Source organism: Arvicanthis niloticus, chromosome 1, assembly GCF_011762505.2.
Source record: "Arvicanthis niloticus isolate mArvNil1 chromosome 1, mArvNil1.pat.X, whole genome shotgun sequence".
NCBI classification, from domain to species: Eukaryota; Metazoa; Chordata; class Mammalia; order Rodentia; family Muridae; genus Arvicanthis; species Arvicanthis niloticus.
The window spans coordinates 14,516,617-14,529,565 of NC_047658.1; the positions used below are offsets into that span (position 1 = coordinate 14,516,617).

General features: G+C 45.9%; 1 long non-coding RNA gene across 2 annotated transcripts; it reads left to right on the forward strand.

The window, feature by feature from the left end:
• The first annotated feature begins 620 nt into the window (after nt 1-620).
• LOC117722536 (uncharacterized) lies at nt 621-12,447 on the forward strand. Of its 2 annotated transcripts, XR_013109846.1 has the most exons (4): nt 621-983; nt 4,005-4,089; nt 4,921-5,091; nt 10,288-12,447. It is a non-coding gene; the product is annotated as an uncharacterized LOC117722536 (long non-coding RNA). The 2 variants fall into 2 exon arrangements; XR_013109841.1 differs by lacking the exon at nt 621-983 and having other exon boundaries at nt 3,863-4,089.
• Nucleotides 12,448-12,949: the final 502 nt, after the last annotated feature.

Genomic DNA, 12,949 nt, shown 5'->3' on the forward strand with positions numbered 1-12,949 from the left:
AAGTAATTATATAACTTTCTGGGGTAGAAGAAGAGGGTGGTGAACTTTACAGGGGACAGAGTGTAGCTTGAGGTCTGTGAACCCCGGAGAGGGGAACAGGATAGTGATTTTTGGCCAAAAACGTGTTTTCCACTCAGTTTCTGGTTCCTTTCTCCCTGCTCCATACCTCCTCCCCCCCACCCCACCCCCAATCACCCCGGCTCTGACACACTTCTTTCCTCTACACTGGGAATTTGAAGCCCAGCTTTGTCCATGATTGCTATAAACAACATGGATCCCCCTGTTACTCTGAGGCCTCCTCTGTCCGTCACAACTCGATTGGACTCAGGTCAGGCTGCTGTCCAAAGGTTTGAGTCTTCACCTCCTCTGTGTATGTCCCAGAGCCCTGCTGTCACCTTCCCAGCAGTCTTGGTGATTGTAAGACATCAGGGCTCCCAGTTAGTCTTCCCTGTGGCTGGCAGGTGGACTTCCAGGGACCAGGACCTGTTTCAAGGACAGCATTATTGAAATACTTGTGCTTCTGTGGGAAGGTCCTGTCTTCTGCAACCCAATCTCTTCCTCACAGACAGAGGTGGCCCTGGAAAAAGGAGCATGGGACATGTTCCCTTTTGATCAGTTGATCCTGAAAAATACACGAAGTGATATGCTTTCACACAGACTCAGGGTCCCAAACATTTCTTTTACAACACAAGCCTGTTGCTGCCATAACTGTTGTGGATAGCCCCAGCCTCATGTTTTGATGGTAGTTCCACTCCTGGGAGGGGCTGCAGAGGAGGAGTGAATCTTGTGAACCTTTTGTCCAATTGTATTTGTAAAATAAATGCTAGAGCCTGTGATTGGGCAGTAGAAGGGGAGGTGGAGAAGAAGGCTTAGGGGAGGAGTCGGAAGAGGAAGTCCACAGGAGAGAGAGAGAGAGGCAGTGGAGGAACCAGAGGAGGAAGGACAATGGAGGAGAAGAAAGTGGCCTGGAAAAATTGCAAGTTGTAAGGGATCTCATAGCTGGGGAATAGAGTAGTGCAATGGTAAATCTGCTCAATCTAGGCCTCCAGTTTATATCCATAAATATTGAGTTGTGTTTTCCTTGGCTGGACTTATTTGGGTCGGAGATTTACCACAACACATAACATCTGAAATTATTCTTCAGGAAATTTAAGCAGCCCTGCATGCAGTCAGAGACTGCAGAAGACCAGCTGGTGTAGAACCTTTCTTGCTCAGCTCTCTTGCCCTGACACCTGCTAAAGAGCCTGGTTTGTCTCCTGGCAAAGGCTTATCTGGGCTTGGTAGAGGTTGAGAATGGCATGTGCACGTTGCTACCTTTTCTGCTCCATGGGTTTTGACTTAAAGTTATTCAGAGCAAGTCTGGAGGTAGATAATCCTCTGAGTAGGTAATTGAGGGTGAAATGGGTGAGTACAGTGCCCCACCCCGTCCACGGTTTTACATTCTGTAGTTCTGGATACCCACAGCCAGATAGTAAGAGAAAACATTTCAGAAATAAACAATTCATGAGTTTTAAGTACTATGTAAGTTTTAAATCATGGGCTGTTCTATATGGTTAGAAATTTCATTCTGAGTCCTGAGATGAACTCAAGTAACCTCATTTTATTTAATAATGTCTGCAAAGCTTAGGAGTTACACTGCAAAGACACCAGAGCATAAAACCTGGAAGGACTGATTAATCGTGTTTTCAGGCATCTGCTGGAGTGTCTGAATGTATTCCTTATGGATGATGGGGCTGCTGTATGCATCTCTGTCCTAACTCCTTCCCATGCCTTGTCTCATAGGAAAACACTGTTTTGAGAGTGCAGATCCTTATTTTGTGATTTGGAGTGGTATCTGTGTGCTGTTGTGAAGTTGGCCCTCAGAACAGGAATGACACAAGCCCCGCATTTCTGACTATTTGTTGTGTCCTCCAGTCCTCTGAGACCTGGGCTGCACCTGACAAAAAAAAACAACCAACCAACCAACCAAACAAACAACAAAAAGCCCCAAAAACTGGCCGTGCATCAAAGCTAAACTAGGAAGTGGTTAGCTCCTTTACAGATGGGAGGTGGAGTATTAATCTTTTGAAAGAAATGTATTCATCTAAAGTTTAACAAAATGGATAAGGAAGCCAGAGACGACGGCACAAAACTACGGTCCTGGGGATTAGGAGCCTGATACAGATTGAGCATGAATTCTAGGTTAGCCTGGGCTACATAGCAAGTAAAGAAGTCTCAAAGGGGTGGAGGTGAGAAAACGAGACATTTCCAGGGCTAGAACACAACATGCAATGTCCAGAAGTTCTTATAAATAGCCTTTGTGGCAGTATGGTGGCTCCATGGATTCCTTATAAGGGCCCAGAACTCCCAGAGTCTGAGGGACAATTTTACATTAAGAGATTCTGATTCTGCATAGTTCTTGGGTATCAAGAGAAACCCACCAAATCCCAGAAGAATGTCAGGCTGCTGACAGTAGCCTAGGACTCCCTCAGGAAGTTCCCTCAGCTGAGTAATGCCTCAGCCTCCTTGGAGCAGGAAGTGTCTCTTAGAAGTATCACCTCTGCTGCTTTTTTTCAGCAGCCTTTTGAGGCGTCCTGTCAGTCTGTGGGCTCTCCTTACTCACTAGCCCCTCTGTGGGGCATGGGGCACCTCACTTATGGCTATGCTTGTGTCTGTCACTTCCCAGCTAGCAAGGCAGTGCTTCCTGATCCTAGCAAACTCCTCTCAAGATCATTGTTCTTCAGGGCTGTCTGTTGTTTCCTGTATCTTGCAAGCCGCTGGAAGGCTATCATTTTGAGACTGAGCCTTGTTTTGTAGGGCAGGCAATCCAGATCCCACTGTGTAGCCCAGGCTGTTCTCAGAGTCATCTGACCTTTCTTCTAATGACCAAGTGCCAAAATTGTGTCTATGAGCTACCATGCCAAGCCTCTGGAGAAATTTGCTTTATTTTGTTCTGAGATTGTTTCATCTTGGTAATTCATACTGTTCCTGATTTTCTTTATTATTAATTAACTAAGTAATCATTATTCTTTTTATCAAGGCTGGCCAAGGGTTCATAATCCTCCCACTTTAGCTTCTCAAGTACTAGAGTACTGCCTTGTGGTACCAAACCTTGCTCTTGTCTCTGCCTGTAATGTCCCAGCAGGGTCTGCAGTACCACCAGCTCTGTCACATCAGTCAGTTGTCAGAAGCCAGGACCCTTGTCCCTTACCCTCACCCCCTACCTCTCCCCACCTGCACAGTGTCCCTTGCAGCTTCATCCTGCCTGGCAACCACAAGATCCTGCTTGGCAGCTGCAGATAGATTCAAAGCAGTGTACCGTGTCTTCTGGGAAAAGCAGTGTGCCATATCTTCTGAGAAAACCAGGTAGACTACAAAATGTTTCAGGGCACAGGCCAAGAAGATTCTGTACTTTTCTGCCACCTGGCTCCTCTTACCCCCTCCCCTTGTAAAATGTATTATAAAAAAGCGCTTTGTGCCTAAATACTCGGCTCTTGACAAGCAATTGCTTCCTTGAGTCCTTTCCCTCTCTTGCCCGTTCTTTTTTCAGTTTGTGGTCCTCCTCGTGCCCACGAATTGCTAGGACCCGTGGGTCGGGTCAGTCAGTCACTCTGTATCCCCCTGCTCATCCTTTACAAGGGTCCTGACTATAAGTGGTCTCTCTTCATCTTTTCTTTCCTTTTCTATAGCACTGTTCATGTCAGACATATGGTCTCCCATATAGAATTGTATTTGCAGCCCCATTTTCACTCCATCTTAATGCTAAGTGTCTGGCTCTTGTCTCCAGGTCACCCAGCAGTCAAGTGCCAGTGTGGCCTCAGAGTCTTGTCCTTTCCCCACTTTCTGGCTTGGCTCAAATACCTTGTCACATCAAGGGGCCATCTGGTTTTGAGTGTCCTGTTTCCTACAGCCTTTATAAGTTAGAACTGTATGAGCCACTTAAAAGGGTGTTGGTTCCTAAGCAGGGTATCTTTGTCAGTCTATCTGATACAGGACAGAATTCACTCATCCTCTGGTGTTGACAGTTTTTCAAGGACCTGAACCGAACTTGAGGACACAGACTTTCAGGACCCAGAACTATGTCATCCAGACATCCTGCAAAGCCAAAAGGTAGGAGGGCCGAGCTGGGATGGTGGTGGCCTGTGAAAGCCTCTCTAGAGCTGGCAGAGCCTTTATACATTGGAGGTTATGTGAGCCACTTTGAAGGCTGTTGGTGTGAGAGAGGTCAGGCTTAGCTTGCTAGGGGCTGGTGAAGCCTGTGGTTGAGGCTGCTTCCTCATTTGTCAGAAGTCTGAAGTTAATCAGAGGGCAGAAAAGACCTTTCATCCACTCGGCAGCTTCTGTAGCTTGTTAGCTCATGCCCAGCCTCTTGGCTTCAGAGAAGCACAGAGGGCTGTGTGCCTGTCAGGCACACACGGCCAAGCAACTCTTCCCAGAAGATGGGAGCTCTTCCTAAAATGCTATAAAGTGTTACGCTGGGTTAACATATTCATAAGTGTATTAGAACTCCCTTTCAGCCATGAGGTATGATGGTATTATCTGTGTTATTATCCCAGCACTCAGAAGTCCAAGGGAAAACAATCATGAGTCTAGACTGGAGACTGGTCTGGAATATGTAGCAAGACTTTATCTCAACAAATAAACACACACACACACACACACACACACACACACACACACACACACATACACACACAAATGGACTGGAGAGGTGACTCAGAGGTTAAGAGAACTGTCTATCATTCCAGAGGACCTAGGTTCAATTTCCAGCAGCCACATGGTATCTCACAATGATCTGTAACTGCAGTTTAGGAGATGTCTGTCTTCTGAGGGCACAGACATACATACAGCAGAACACATGCACACACTTTTCTTTTTTTAAGTATAGAAAAAGAGCAAACACACACAAAAAACCACCTATTTCTTTGAATCATCTTTTAGGATCTGCTGAGATGCCCAACCTGGTAAAGGGCATCATTGAGCTTCTATGCCTCATATGCAAGGAGAAGAAGATGAAGGCGGCCATCAAGCACTCTGCAATTGGTGCTGTGGTTGTGGGGGCAATAGCTTTCTTTGGAGGTTTGGTTCTTGGCTCAGGAGGAATAGCTGTTGGTGAGTGAGATTGATTTTACAGGTACAACCAGCCTGGGGCTATCATGAAAGGTCAAGCCTCAGACCTGTCATCTCTGCCCCTGCGAGGCAGGAACATTGGAAGTTCAAGGTTAGCCTGGGCTACATAGTATGTTTTAGGCCTCCAGCATGCTTGAGGTTTTTGGAAACACATGGAAGAATGACCTGGTAAGAATGGTGTCTACCACATGGCCTGTGCAGAGAGTTCACCAGGCCCAGTCCTGTCTCTATGGTTTGTCCTGTCAGAACCACAGCTTCTGAGCATCTGTGTAATGCAGGATTCTCTTGGCCTTGGTGTTTGTATCTCTCAGAGCCTGAAGGCACCTTTCCTCCAATGCCAGGAACTCTTTCCCCTTGGGTTCTGGGAATCAAACTTTATCCCTCAGCAAGTGCAGCCAGTGCCCTGCTCTTAACCACTGAACAAACTCAAAAGTCGCACCTACTGTTTGAGCTATGATCTCTGTGGATGTCAGGCTGGTCTGAAACTATAATATGCCAAATTGTACCTCAAATCTGAGTTCCTCATGCCTTAGCCTCCAGAGTGCTATAATTCCAATCATGGTGTTCCCAGTATTAAAACCAGAGAAGAGGAGGGCATTTTCCAGGAGTCCTCAAAGAAGCAGTGACCATGTACAGGGCTATCTGTTCCTGGACCATCAAGGAGCAGCTTTCCCTTGGGACCAGATGCTGTGCTCCAAGGCTCCTCTCCACCCCCCACTACACACTACCACAGCAGCTGCTGGCTCTGAAGCACCAAGGGAGCAGGATTCTTCTCAGTGCCCCCTGTGTCCTCTGCCCCAACACACTCCTGTCCTCTCCTGCCAAGGCTAACTTCCATTTAGCCACAGCCTGTCCTGCTGTGCACCTCCCTCAGACACACTGCTCTCTGGGCACTTTGTTTTGCTGGTCCCTTCTGCTCTGAAATTCCTGGTTTCCCAGTATCGGGTCCTGGAAACATTCTTTGGCTCTAAGGGGCCCCAGCCCCACCTCATTCTGACAAACCCCTTTGGCTGACCTGACAGCAGAAGGTGTGATCAGTGCAGTGGATGGTTAGATCCCAGCTTGTCTCTCACCCTGCAAACCACCATTAATTTCTCAATTGTTCTGCCCCACCTTACCTAGATTCTGTGCCAGACTGACTAAGCCTCTTAGATTACAGCAAGTGGAAAAGATGTTGGCCCCACCCACCTTGTTCTCACCTGTGACCTGATGCAGTGACAGGTGGGAGTTACCACCTATCTCCTGAGTGAGGTCCTATTCTCTAGCTTCCACCTAAAGGCAGATGGGGCACTAACTTGCCTCCCAGACTTCCACTCTAGGATGCAGTTTCCCTTCCTCCAGGGGGCGCTAACGAGCTAACCTTGCTCCTGTCCTGTTTCTCTTCCCTGTCCCACTCCCTCAAGTGGTTCCATCTTGTCCTCTGTTCACAAAGAACCTCTGGACAATCATGTTTATTTTTGGTCGGTGTTTATTCTTAGACACCAGTATTGCTGCTACTACCAGCACCAAATGTTCACCCTTCTGTTTTGCCTGCACTCTCTTCTTCAACACACTTTAGGGGATGGAGACTGGGACTTAGTAAGCTGGTTACCAGACTACCTCACAGTGAAAGAAAATTTTATGGGTCCCATGAAAAACTAATAAAATAACAGGGCCCTGTGATTCCTTTTCCCTAACCTAAATAGTTTAAAATGCCAGTCAGCAGGTTTGGGCCCAGTTAATTAGTTACAGAAGATGTAGAGTTACAAGACAAAGGACTATTAAATCATCCAAAGAAATTGACTGACCATGAAAGATAAAAAGTATACAAGAACATCCTTAGAAGAACAGAGATATGTCCAAATGAGTAACGGACCATCTGGTGTTCCTCCAAACCTTTCCCCTTTGAGGTCTTCTCAAGGTCCAAGAAACTGCACTTTAAGTTTAACTCGATACTATGGTAACTTAGATAAGCTTCCACCTGCAGGAACTCCCCTCTGCCCCCTCGACCGGAACAGCCTGCTGATGTCAAACAACCAATCATGTGTACCCCCCATAAAAATCTCCCATTTCCCCTACACCTTGACTATAAAAAGTCCTAATCCTGTGAGCTGAGGGTCAGTCCCTCTATCCCCTATGTGAAATATGGAGATATGGACTGGCCCAGAGCTCTGATATTACACTGCCTCATGTGTTTACAGCAAGCTGGTCACTCGTGAGTTTTTGGGTGGGCTCCGTCCTGAGACTTGAGTGAGAATCCCCCTTTGAGTTTTTTCAACAGCAGGGAAGATGGGGCCCTTGGATGCTGTAGCAGAGTGAGGAGGGTGCCCACTTTGATGGAGAAAGTGTGTAGGGACACCTTTTCCTCTTGTTTTGTGTGAAAGGGGTAACCAGTGTTTGTCCAGCCTAGGACTCCTCATCGGCTTTTCTGTGTGCAGATACTTGAATTAAAAACAAAATATAACAAAAAAAGCCTTTTCTGGAAGAAAAAAAACCATTTCATTTTGGAATAATAATAACTATATGTATATGTATAAGTTGCAAAGATTGTACAGAAACCCCGTGAGTTTCTGTGACGCAGGTTTAGTTTTAGTGGGAACGTGTTTCCTGGTAGGAAGAGGGGACTGAGCAGCCAGCACTAATGCAGTGCTCTGAGATTTCTGTTTGACTGAACAGTGCTCAGTGGCCTTCTTTTCTTCCAGTTGCCACAAAAAAAAAAAAAAAAAAAAAAAAAAAAAAAAAAAACCTCAAGACAGGGTCTCACTATGTAGCCCTGGCTGTCCTGGACTTGACTATGTAGTTTAGGCTGACTTTAAACTCACAGAGATTCCCTAGCATCTGCCTCCTAAGTACTGGGATTTAAAGGTGTGGGCCACTGTGCCCAGCTAACACTTGTTTGTTTGTTTGTTTGTTTGTTTTTCGAGACAAGGTTTCTCTGTGTAGCCCTAGCTGTCCTGGAAATTGCTCTGTATACCAGGCTGGTCTGGAACTTAGAGACTGCCTACTCTGCTTCCAAGTCCTCCCAGTGCCAAGATTAAAGGTGTGGGAAACTACCACGCTGAGTTGAAACTTTCTAATCTTACGTTATTTAAATGAGTATGAGGTAGCTGTCCTCAGACACACCAGAAGAGGGCATCAGATTCCATTACACATGGTTGTGAGCCACCATGTGGTTGCAGGACTTCTTAAGCACTGAGACATCTCTGCAGCCTGACACTTTGCTTTTATAACCTTATTTCCTTAGTCTATTCTGACCTGTGACAGTTTCTTAGCCTTTCCTTGTTTTCCTGACCGTGATAATGAGGGAGGTGGGTGCTGGCAGGTGTTTTATAAAATCCTCAGTTGTGGGATGAGCTTCTCACAAGTCCTGAGGGGAAGTATCTTCTGCATCAGTCCAGGGGTACATGACATCCTGTGGCATCTCCAGTGAAGCTGACCTTGGCAACTTGGTCAAGGTCATCTGTGCTGGGTTTTTCCACTTTTAAGCTTTTGGTTTCTCATCCCATATTTTGTCCCTTGGGAGTTACTCACTTAGTCTATCCGGGATGCATCTGTGACTGATTGCTGATAGGTACAATTTATGGAAGGCTTTAAAGACTCAGATCTAATGTGCCCACTGGCAGCAGCTGTCTGGCACACAGAGAAACCTTGCCTTGAAAAACAAACAACAACAACAAAAAGAAAATTAAATATAAAAACAATGTTTCACAGAGGAAGAGACTCTGTGGGGGGAATCAGAATGGGGGTGGAGATGTAAATAAGGAAAGGCAGACAGACAGACAGGATGCATGTCTGTTAAGAGTTTTGCTGGCACTTGAGCCCCTCTCCCACCCTTATCCCACAATACCAAGCACCTGAAAAAATAATGAAAGCAGAATCTAAAAATAATGTTTTCTGACTAGGTAGGTCCCTAGCACACACTTATGATACATACACAGCTAAGACGCTGAGGCAGGGGCATCAAGAGTTCTAGACTGGCCCTGGGTCCATAATCAAAAAAAAAAAAAAAAAAAAAAAAAAAAAAAAAAAAAAAGCAAGAGAAAGTAAAGCAAAGCCCCTTTGGTAAATTATGTTATTTGGAGGAAAGGAATGACAGAATCTAAAGAGAAAAACTTGACTTGCACCTATGGTCATTTCCCATGTGAGTTCTTTGGGAATTTTATAAAGTCAAGGGCATGTTTCTTATCACCTACTAAATTGATCGACTTCATATAAGCTTGAGTTATTTTGGAAAGAGGAATCTCAGTAGACTGGCCTGTGGCCAAATCTGTGGTACATTTTCTTTCTTTCTTTCTTTCTTTCTTTCTTTCTTTCTTTCTTTCTTTCTTTCTTTTTAAAATTTATTTATTTTATTTATATGAGTACACTGTAGGTGTCTTCAAACAAACCAGAAGAGGGCATCAGATCCCATTACAGATGGTTGTGAGCCACCATGTGGTTGCTTGGAATTGAACTCAGGACCTCTGGAAGAGCAGTCAGTACTCTTAACCACTGAGCTATCTCTCTAGCCTCCATTTTCTGGATTGATGATCAATGTGGAAGAGCTTGGCTCACTGTGGGCTCTGCTATTCCTAAGCTGGTGGTTCTGGGTGCTATAGGAAAGCAGGCTGAGCAAGCCAGTGAGCAGCACTCCTCCGTGGCCTCTGCACCAGCTGCTGCCTCCAGGTTCCTGATCTGACTTCCCTCAGTTATGGAGTGGGATCTGAGTTCTAAGATGAAGTCAACCCATTCCTCCCCCAAGTTGTTTATTGTCATGGTGTTTTATCTCAGCGATGGAACCCCTAAGACAGCCACACTATGGGAACATCCCGGCCTCTCAGCCTTTCCAGGAAAATGGGTTTTCCCAGAAGATGCATGTCTGTCTTGGCTTCTCCTTTGTGGAGACAGATTGTTCTGGGAGTCACAGGAGTGGGGGTGTTCTTTAGCCATGAAGGGGATCTAAGTTGGCACAGCTCAGAAGTAGGGAGGGTGTAAGTGGGGGGCATTGGGAGAAACAAATTTGAGTATCAATTATCTGGACCAAATGGACCAGAGACCACATCAACCTTTGCCCTGCTGAGTGCCTGGCAGAAGCTGAGCTTGCTGTGACCTGCTCCTGAATGTGCCCACTTGTCGTGACAGTGGCTCTATCCTTGGTATGAAACAAAGGCCATTGTTAGAGAATAAGACTGACTAGTTGAGCCCTTTCTTGTTTTCCAGGGGGGACCGTTGGGGGCCTGCTAGGTGCCTGGATGACAAGTGGACAGTTTAAGTCCATTCCCCAGATCTTAATGGAGCAGCCCTCAGATGAAAAGCACTCAAGCTGGAAAGATGTGCTGCTGAGTCTTTTGGTCAAGAGCAAACTGGATAAGTCTCCGCCTGAGGATGTGAAAAAAGGAGGGCTGTTGCAGACAATGGGTTCTATCATCAAGTTCTTGGTTTTGTTTGTTTTTTTTGTTGTGTTTTTTGTTTTTAGTTTGTTTGTTTTGAGACAGGGCCTCTCTCTGTCTTCTCTCTCTGCTTCTTTTTTTCAGCAAGGAAAGAGAAGTTATCAGAAGTGAATGCCCACTACTTAATCTGTACCCTCAGCTCTCTAAGAACAGAGTCCCCTTCCCTGGGTATTGGACTGCACCATCTTAGGATTGTTCTAGAAGCCTTTGGAACTCTTTGATCCTCAGCTGGTGGTGCCATATGGGAGGTGATGGAACCTTTAGGAGCTGAGGTGGGAAGAGCTGGCACAAGTAGATCCCTAGGCACTGGTCTTGAAGGTTACACTCTCCTTTGATTCCAGGCAGTGATCTTGGTTTCCTCCTTTGCCAATGGACACTCCTGCAGGCTGCACAGAGCCACTCCTGTTTCTCTATTCTCCACTATGATCATGGCTGACTTATCCTCTGAAACAGAAACCAAACTCTTTTGCTCCTAACTGGTCTCAGTTGCATCTTTTGTCTCAGCATGGAGGTGGGTGTATTTTAGGAGGTGTGATTTACATCTCAATGAGAGTGTTAAGGGCTGGAGAGGTGGCTCAGTGGCTAAGAGCACTGACTGTCTTCCAAAGGTCTTGAGTTCAATTCCCAGCAACCACATGGTGGCTCACAACCATCTGTAATGGGATCTGATGCCCTCTTCCTGTGTCTGAGGACAGCTACAGTGTACTCACATAAAACAAATAATGAATAAATAAGTCTTAAAAAGGGAGAGAGAAATGGCAGCTTTTCCTGAAAACTGTGTTCTCAGCACTCACATGCTGGCTCACAAGTGTCTGTAACTTTTTTTTTTTTTTTTTTGGTTTTTCAAGACAGAGTTTCTCTGTGTAGACCAGGCTGTCCTCGAACTCAGAAATCCACCTGCCTCTGCCTCCCAAGTGCTGGGATTAAAGGCGTGCGCCACCACTGCCCGGCCAGTGTCTGTAACTCTACTTCCTGGGGATCTAGCACCCTCTTCTGAACTCCATAGGGACAAGGTACACATATGATGAGCAGACAGACAGTGCAGGCCAAACACCCAGAGACATAAAATAAAAATAAACATGTTTTAAATTAAAAAATAAGTCTGTTAAAACACAACACAGCCCCACTCTGGCTCTCTGCTCTCCAGCCCCTCACTGCTCATCTCTCTTCCTTTGTGAGAGGACTCCTCAGGGAGATTTCCAGGGCTCACTGTGCCCAGCCTGTCTCCTCCCTTCCATTGTCCTACTGTTTAGTCTGGAAGTGTCACATGGAGACCACCACTCACATGTGCAATTGTCAAGAGTGTCTTATTCCAGGAAACAAGAAGACTGTATGCAGGGGTCAGCCACTTACTGTAGAGTGAAAAATTATAAAGGCCATTTTAACTGAAAATAAGATTTCAGGCCTTCACATTCCAGGTGAAGGACACTTGCTGGATTACATTCCTCAAGCCTCTCCCACCTATGGGTGGGAGAGGCCCAAGGCGGGAAGACACATTCCTGACCACAGATAAAAGATGCTGCTACCTAGGTGGGGCTATAGCTGGAAAAAGTAAAGATAGTTTATCTGAAATGGCAGGATAGGGCACAATGGCATGGTAAAAACCACACTTTTGAGAAGAATGAGTGTGCAGAGTGATTTTCACTTGACTCTAGATCATTTGGGCTAGATTCCTCTGAAATGTTCCATTGTTCTTGGTTACCCCTCCCTTGGTCTTCCCAGTGCTATGTTCAAAATTTGTAAAACAACCAATCATGTGTAACAGCACAAAAATGCAACCATTCATGTGTAAGCACGCAAAAATGCCTTCCTTTCCCCACCCCATGCTATAAAAGACCCTTTAACCCACCACTCTGGGCCAAAACCCTGCTCTTGGAGCTAAAGAGCTTGTAGTTTTGACTGCCAGCTAACTTCCCTAATAAAGCCTCTGCTGATTGCATCCAGGTATGGTTTCTTGTGATCTTTGGGTGGTCGTGATATCCTGAGACTTGAGGAAGGGTCTCCCGAGTATGGGGGTCTTCATTACAAAAATGGCAATGACCCCAGACAAAGACACACAGGCCTTTATAGGGAACTAGGGTTAGGAAATCTAAAACTTCATTGGTAGATGCTGTGGATGTTACATGGGTCGGTTTCTGATTGGCTTGTGTCCAGGTGGTCAGTGGACTTCATTCTTGTGTCGTGATTGTTTAACCAGAGGATGAGATGCCCAAACCATTTAAGGCTGCCCAGCCTTGAGCCCATGCCTTCCATCCACAGACAAACCAAGCCAGAGTTGCCCACACTATATTTGTTCCTTCTTGAAACAAGGCTGAGCCACCACCTTCAGGGAGCCACATACAGTGTCCTTGGTGCCATTGGTGCCCAGCACAGATAGCCCATCCTGAGATATTTCTGCATTCTTGTTGTTACCTCTAGGCTGTTCATTGGAT